Here is an 8,042-nt window from a genome sequence, read left to right on the forward strand (position 1 = left end):
CACTCAATACCACTGACATCACTAGGTGTAAACAACATCTCTCCTTTGCTGTGTATGTGACTATGGAGCTGTTTGGTGATGTCGTCTATTATGGCCTTCATAGAAGCAACAGGAGATTGTTGCATCCATCTAGAACCCTCAGAACTACAGTGCTATGATGTCACTCACTTCCACAGGCCTTGCAGAGTGTAAACAACAACAACCCAGCTTTGTTGTGTATGTAACCATAGGGATTTGTGATGTCACCTAGAACCTTCACAGCAGCGACAGCTTTATGAGGAGCATCAGCACTGCTCTGCCTGAGCAGAACCATCACCGCCATAGGTTGTCAAATAACCCGGATTTAACCCACACAGGTAAGTCCAATGGGGTGCAGGCATGTCCTCTATGCTTACAGCTTCCCGTGGGTGTTGGTTTGATACCGTTTGGGGACAGCCAAGGAGGCATCTGCAGGCAACAAAGGTAGGTGTGTGCTTGTGTGTGTGTTTCCTATGCAGATCCTAAGCCCAGTGTCACATGCAAGTAGGAGGAGTAAGAAGGGTTCCTGGCAAATCCGGGTTATGGATTGCATTTAAAAAGGCCCCGTGGGAGTGCAATGGGCCCCTGTCTTGCTGCTTAGCAATAATGGTATGGGTTTAGGTTCTGCTGTGTGTACTGGTGGTTGACTGCCCCCCAGCCCAGAGTGTGCATGGAAAATTGTCTGGCAGCCTCCCTGACAGCAAGCAGTGATAGTGCCCATGAAGGGGACCTTGTTGGGCCCGCCCCTTTCACGGTTATCGCTTCTCGGCCTTTTGGCTAAGATCAAGTGTAGTATCTGTTCTTATCAGTTTAATATCTGATACGTCCCCTATCTGGGGACCATATATTAAATGGATTTTTGAGAACGGGGGCCGATTTCGAAGCTTGCTTCCGTCGCCCTATGCATTGACCCGATATGGCAGTATCTTCGGGTACAGTGCACCACCCCCTTACAGGGTTAAAAAGAAAGATTCCTACTTTCATTGCTACCTGCTTGCTGGCTAGCCAGCTAGCCAGCCCTGTGGGCCTTGCTGCTGCTGCTGCAGCCAAAAAACAAAAGGTGGTGCTGCTGCTGCTTCTGCTGCTTCTGCTTCTGCTTGTGTCTGGCCGCTGTTGGAGCGTCCAGGCACAGGACTTCTGCTGCTGCTGACTAAATGGCCTCCTTAATTGGATCATTTGAGTAGCCAGCACACCTGTGCAGGTAGGGCATGACATGATAGGCAGCTGCCTTGATAGCGGGTGGGTGCTGAATGTTCCTAATTGACAAAATAAGATTAATGCTTATGAAGAAATATAAAATCTCATCCCTTCCCCAATATCGCGCCACACCCCTACCCCTTAATTCCCTGGTTGAACTTGATGGACATATGTCTTTTTTCGACCGTACTAACTATGTAACTATGTAACATAACATGGGGGGGGTCTCCTGGCTGTTCACACAGGTGTGTCATTGCTGTACATTGACCATGCATTGCTTCTGTGGTATTGCAAAGGCAAAGACAAATGCTTCCAGCCATCCATTGCACTAATGGATTGGTCATCAGCTGGCTGTCTATGTCCCGCATCAATATAGACCAAAGTACAGAGGGTTAGGCTATGCTATTGTGCACCTACCTGATGCATCAGAAGGTGCGAGGCCCTTGCTAAATTCTGTGCACAGACTTTGAGATCTATACTTTAGACTGTATCTAAACCTGCTCCAACATGGACTGACATTCTGGCCTACTTTCAGCCGATGCGACTTGTCTGTCGCTGAACAGTCGCTTTTTATGTATTCAGCACCTATGTATAATGTTGTAAAAATGCTCTAGAAGCTAAAGTCGCAGAAATGTCACACATATTTGGCCTGCAACTTTCTGTGCGACAAATTCAGACAGGAAAAATCAGTATAAATCCTTAGAAAATTATCCCCCAGTGTCTCCATCTGCTGGCGGTATTGAATAAGCATTGCTGCACTGATGGGGTATGCATTAGACGAAAAAAAAGAAGAAAAAGAAGAATAATACGCCCAGAAAAGAGGCGAAAAGGAGAAAAACGTAAAAAAACGTGAAAAAAAAGTAAGAGGAAGAGAAGGGAAAAAAAGGTGGAAATGGGTTTAAAAGTGATTTCGGCGGAGAAATATATATATATATATATATATATATATATATATATATATATATATACGCGCACACACACACATATATATAAACGTATTCTCCGTTGAGATATTGCAGCCGCTGCTGTGTCCAGGCCCAGGAGCCTTAGCACTGTGCTGTGATGTCACTCAATACCACTGACATCACTAGGTGTAAACAACATCTCTCCTTTGCTGTGTATGTGACTATGGAGCTGTTTGGTGATGTCGTCTATTATGGCCTTCATAGAAGCAACAGGAGATTGTTGCATCCATCTAGAACCCTCAGAACTACAGTGCTATGATGTCACTCACTTCCACAGGCCTTGCAGAGTGTAAACAACAACAACCCAGCTTTGTTGTGTATGTAACCATAGGGATTTGTGATGTCACCTAGAACCTTCACAGCAGCGACAGCTTTATGAGGAGCATCAGCACTGCTCTGCCTGAGCAGAACCATCACCGCCATAGGTTGTCAAATAACCCGGATTTAACCCACACAGGTAAGTCCAATGGGGTGCAGGCATGTCCTCTATGCTTACAGCTTCCCGTGGGTGTTGGTTTGATACCGTTTGGGGACAGCCAAGGAGGCATCTGCAGGCAACAAAGGTAGGTGTGTGCTTGTGTGTGTGTTTCCTATGCAGATCCTAAGCCCAGTGTCACATGCAAGTAGGAGGAGTAAGAAGGGTTCCTGGCAAATCCGGGTTATGGATTGCATTTAAAAAGGCCCCGTGGGAGTGCAATGGGCCCCTGTCTTGCTGCTTAGCAATAATGGTATGGGTTTAGGTTCTGCTGTGTGTACTGGTGGTTGACTGCCCCCCAGCCCAGAGTGTGCATGGAAAATTGTCTGGCAGCCTCCCTGACAGCAAGCAGTGATAGTGCCCATGAAGGGGACCTTGTTGGGCCCGCCCCTTTCACGGTTATCGCTTCTCGGCCTTTTGGCTAAGATCAAGTGTAGTATCTGTTCTTATCAGTTTAATATCTGATACGTCCCCTATCTGGGGACCATATATTAAATGGATTTTTGAGAACGGGGGCCGATTTCGAAGCTTGCTTCCGTCGCCCTATGCATTGACCCGATATGGCAGTATCTTCGGGTACAGTGCACCACCCCCTTACAGGGTTAAAAAGAAAGATTCCTACTTTCATTGCTACCTGCTTGCTGGCTAGCCAGCTAGCCAGCCCTGTGGGCCTTGCTGCTGCTGCTGCAGCCAAAAAACAAAAGGTGGTGCTGCTGCTGCTTCTGCTGCTTCTGCTTCTGCTTGTGTCTGGCCGCTGTTGGAGCGTCCAGGCACAGGACTTCTGCTGCTGCTGACTAAATGGCCTCCTTAATTGGATCATTTGAGTAGCCAGCACACCTGTGCAGGTAGGGCATGACATGATAGGCAGCTGCCTTGATAGCGGGTGGGTGCTGAATGTTCCTAATTGACAAAATAAGATTAATGCTTATGAAGAAATATAAAATCTCATCCCTTCCCCAATATCGCGCCACACCCCTACCCCTTAATTCCCTGGTTGAACTTGATGGACATATGTCTTTTTTCGACCGTACTAACTATGTAACTATGTAACATAACATGGGGGGGGTCTCCTGGCTGTTCACACAGGTGTGTCATTGCTGTACATTGACCATGCATTGCTTCTGTGGTATTGCAAAGGCAAAGACAAATGCTTCCAGCCATCCATTGCACTAATGGATTGGTCATCAGCTGGCTGTCTATGTCCCGCATCAATATAGACCAAAGTACAGAGGGTTAGGCTATGCTATTGTGCACCTACCTGATGCATCAGAAGGTGCGAGGCCCTTGCTAAATTCTGTGCACAGACTTTGAGATCTATACTTTAGACTGTATCTAAACCTGCTCCAACATGGACTGACATTCTGGCCTACTTTCAGCCGATGCGACTTGTCTGTCGCTGAACAGTCGCTTTTTATGTATTCAGCACCTATGTATAATGTTGTAAAAATGCTCTAGAAGCTAAAGTCGCAGAAATGTCACACATATTTGGCCTGCAACTTTCTGTGCGACAAATTCAGACAGGAAAAATCAGTATAAATCCTTAGAAAATTATCCCCCAGTGTCTCCATCTGCTGGCGGTATTGAATAAGCATTGCTGCACTGATGGGGTATGCATTAGACGAAAAAAAAGAAGAAAAAGAAGAATAATACGCCCAGAAAAGAGGCGAAAAGGAGAAAAACGTAAAAAAACGTGAAAAAAAAGTAAGAGGAAGAGAAGGGAAAAAAAGGTGGAAATGGGTTTAAAAGTGATTTCGGCGGAGAAATATATATATATATATATATATATATATATATATATATATATATACGCGCACACACACACATATATATAAACGTATTCTCCGTTGAGATATTGCAGCCGCTGCTGTGTCCAGGCCCAGGAGCCTTAGCACTGTGCTGTGATGTCACTCAATACCACTGACATCACTAGGTGTAAACAACATCTCTCCTTTGCTGTGTATGTGACTATGGAGCTGTTTGGTGATGTCGTCTATTATGGCCTTCATAGAAGCAACAGGAGATTGTTGCATCCATCTAGAACCCTCAGAACTACAGTGCTATGATGTCACTCACTTCCACAGGCCTTGCAGAGTGTAAACAACAACAACCCAGCTTTGTTGTGTATGTAACCATAGGGATTTGTGATGTCACCTAGAACCTTCACAGCAGCGACAGCTTTATGAGGAGCATCAGCACTGCTCTGCCTGAGCAGAACCATCACCGCCATAGGTTGTCAAATAACCCGGATTTAACCCACACAGGTAAGTCCAATGGGGTGCAGGCATGTCCTCTATGCTTACAGCTTCCCGTGGGTGTTGGTTTGATACCGTTTGGGGACAGCCAAGGAGGCATCTGCAGGCAACAAAGGTAGGTGTGTGCTTGTGTGTGTGTTTCCTATGCAGATCCTAAGCCCAGTGTCACATGCAAGTAGGAGGAGTAAGAAGGGTTCCTGGCAAATCCGGGTTATGGATTGCATTTAAAAAGGCCCCGTGGGAGTGCAATGGGCCCCTGTCTTGCTGCTTAGCAATAATGGTATGGGTTTAGGTTCTGCTGTGTGTACTGGTGGTTGACTGCCCCCCAGCCCAGAGTGTGCATGGAAAATTGTCTGGCAGCCTCCCTGACAGCAAGCAGTGATAGTGCCCATGAAGGGGACCTTGTTGGGCCCGCCCCTTTCACGGTTATCGCTTCTCGGCCTTTTGGCTAAGATCAAGTGTAGTATCTGTTCTTATCAGTTTAATATCTGATACGTCCCCTATCTGGGGACCATATATTAAATGGATTTTTGAGAACGGGGGCCGATTTCGAAGCTTGCTTCCGTCGCCCTATGCATTGACCCGATATGGCAGTATCTTCGGGTACAGTGCACCACCCCCTTACAGGGTTAAAAAGAAAGATTCCTACTTTCATTGCTACCTGCTTGCTGGCTAGCCAGCTAGCCAGCCCTGTGGGCCTTGCTGCTGCTGCTGCAGCCAAAAAACAAAAGGTGGTGCTGCTGCTGCTTCTGCTGCTTCTGCTTCTGCTTGTGTCTGGCCGCTGTTGGAGCGTCCAGGCACAGGACTTCTGCTGCTGCTGACTAAATGGCCTCCTTAATTGGATCATTTGAGTAGCCAGCACACCTGTGCAGGTAGGGCATGACATGATAGGCAGCTGCCTTGATAGCGGGTGGGTGCTGAATGTTCCTAATTGACAAAATAAGATTAATGCTTATGAAGAAATATAAAATCTCATCCCTTCCCCAATATCGCGCCACACCCCTACCCCTTAATTCCCTGGTTGAACTTGATGGACATATGTCTTTTTTCGACCGTACTAACTATGTAACTATGTAACATAACATGGGGGGGGTCTCCTGGCTGTTCACACAGGTGTGTCATTGCTGTACATTGACCATGCATTGCTTCTGTGGTATTGCAAAGGCAAAGACAAATGCTTCCAGCCATCCATTGCACTAATGGATTGGTCATCAGCTGGCTGTCTATGTCCCGCATCAATATAGACCAAAGTACAGAGGGTTAGGCTATGCTATTGTGCACCTACCTGATGCATCAGAAGGTGCGAGGCCCTTGCTAAATTCTGTGCACAGACTTTGAGATCTATACTTTAGACTGTATCTAAACCTGCTCCAACATGGACTGACATTCTGGCCTACTTTCAGCCGATGCGACTTGTCTGTCGCTGAACAGTCGCTTTTTATGTATTCAGCACCTATGTATAATGTTGTAAAAATGCTCTAGAAGCTAAAGTCGCAGAAATGTCACACATATTTGGCCTGCAACTTTCTGTGCGACAAATTCAGACAGGAAAAATCAGTATAAATCCTTAGAAAATTATCCCCCAGTGTCTCCATCTGCTGGCGGTATTGAATAAGCATTGCTGCACTGATGGGGTATGCATTAGACGAAAAAAAAGAAGAAAAAGAAGAATAATACGCCCAGAAAAGAGGCGAAAAGGAGAAAAACGTAAAAAAACGTGAAAAAAAAGTAAGAGGAAGAGAAGGGAAAAAAAGGTGGAAATGGGTTTAAAAGTGATTTCGGCGGAGAAATATATATATATATATATATATATATATATATATATATATATACGCGCACACACACACATATATATAAACGTATTCTCCGTTGAGATATTGCAGCCGCTGCTGTGTCCAGGCCCAGGAGCCTTAGCACTGTGCTGTGATGTCACTCAATACCACTGACATCACTAGGTGTAAACAACATCTCTCCTTTGCTGTGTATGTGACTATGGAGCTGTTTGGTGATGTCGTCTATTATGGCCTTCATAGAAGCAACAGGAGATTGTTGCATCCATCTAGAACCCTCAGAACTACAGTGCTATGATGTCACTCACTTCCACAGGCCTTGCAGAGTGTAAACAACAACAACCCAGCTTTGTTGTGTATGTAACCATAGGGATTTGTGATGTCACCTAGAACCTTCACAGCAGCGACAGCTTTATGAGGAGCATCAGCACTGCTCTGCCTGAGCAGAACCATCACCGCCATAGGTTGTCAAATAACCCGGATTTAACCCACACAGGTAAGTCCAATGGGGTGCAGGCATGTCCTCTATGCTTACAGCTTCCCGTGGGTGTTGGTTTGATACCGTTTGGGGACAGCCAAGGAGGCATCTGCAGGCAACAAAGGTAGGTGTGTGCTTGTGTGTGTGTTTCCTATGCAGATCCTAAGCCCAGTGTCACATGCAAGTAGGAGGAGTAAGAAGGGTTCCTGGCAAATCCGGGTTATGGATTGCATTTAAAAAGGCCCCGTGGGAGTGCAATGGGCCCCTGTCTTGCTGCTTAGCAATAATGGTATGGGTTTAGGTTCTGCTGTGTGTACTGGTGGTTGACTGCCCCCCAGCCCAGAGTGTGCATGGAAAATTGTCTGGCAGCCTCCCTGACAGCAAGCAGTGATAGTGCCCATGAAGGGGACCTTGTTGGGCCCGCCCCTTTCACGGTTATCGCTTCTCGGCCTTTTGGCTAAGATCAAGTGTAGTATCTGTTCTTATCAGTTTAATATCTGATACGTCCCCTATCTGGGGACCATATATTAAATGGATTTTTGAGAACGGGGGCCGATTTCGAAGCTTGCTTCCGTCGCCCTATGCATTGACCCGATATGGCAGTATCTTCGGGTACAGTGCACCACCCCCTTACAGGGTTAAAAAGAAAGATTCCTACTTTCATTGCTACCTGCTTGCTGGCTAGCCAGCTAGCCAGCCCTGTGGGCCTTGCTGCTGCTGCTGCAGCCAAAAAACAAAAGGTGCTGCTGCTGCTGCTTCTGCTGCTTCTGCTTCTGCTTGTGTCTGGCCGCTGTTGGAGCGTCCAGGCACAGGACTTCTGCTGCTGCTGACTAAATGGCCTCCTTAATTGGATCATTTGAGTAGCCA

At 46.5% G+C, this 8,042-nt stretch overlaps 4 non-coding genes across 4 annotated transcripts; all 4 read left to right on the forward strand.

Moving 5' to 3' along the window:
• Positions 1–775: 775 nt before the first annotated feature.
• On the forward strand, positions 776–966 carry LOC130318934 (U2 spliceosomal RNA). Its single transcript, XR_008865357.1, has one exon. It is a non-coding gene; the product is annotated as a U2 spliceosomal RNA (small nuclear RNA).
• Positions 967–3,056: 2,090 nt separating this feature from the next.
• Positions 3,057–3,247, forward strand: LOC130318935 (U2 spliceosomal RNA). Its single transcript, XR_008865358.1, has one exon. It is a non-coding gene; the product is annotated as a U2 spliceosomal RNA (small nuclear RNA).
• Positions 3,248–5,335: 2,088 nt separating this feature from the next.
• Positions 5,336–5,526, forward strand: LOC130318936 (U2 spliceosomal RNA). The gene has a single exon (XR_008865359.1). It is a non-coding gene; the product is annotated as a U2 spliceosomal RNA (small nuclear RNA).
• A 2,086-nt stretch (positions 5,527–7,612) lies between these two features.
• LOC130318937 (U2 spliceosomal RNA) lies at positions 7,613–7,803 on the forward strand. Its single transcript, XR_008865360.1, has one exon. It is a non-coding gene; the product is annotated as a U2 spliceosomal RNA (small nuclear RNA).
• Positions 7,804–8,042: the final 239 nt, after the last annotated feature.

Source organism: Hyla sarda, unplaced genomic scaffold (genome assembly GCF_029499605.1).
Source record: "Hyla sarda isolate aHylSar1 unplaced genomic scaffold, aHylSar1.hap1 scaffold_2087, whole genome shotgun sequence".
Taxonomy (NCBI): Eukaryota; Metazoa; Chordata; class Amphibia; order Anura; family Hylidae; genus Hyla; species Hyla sarda.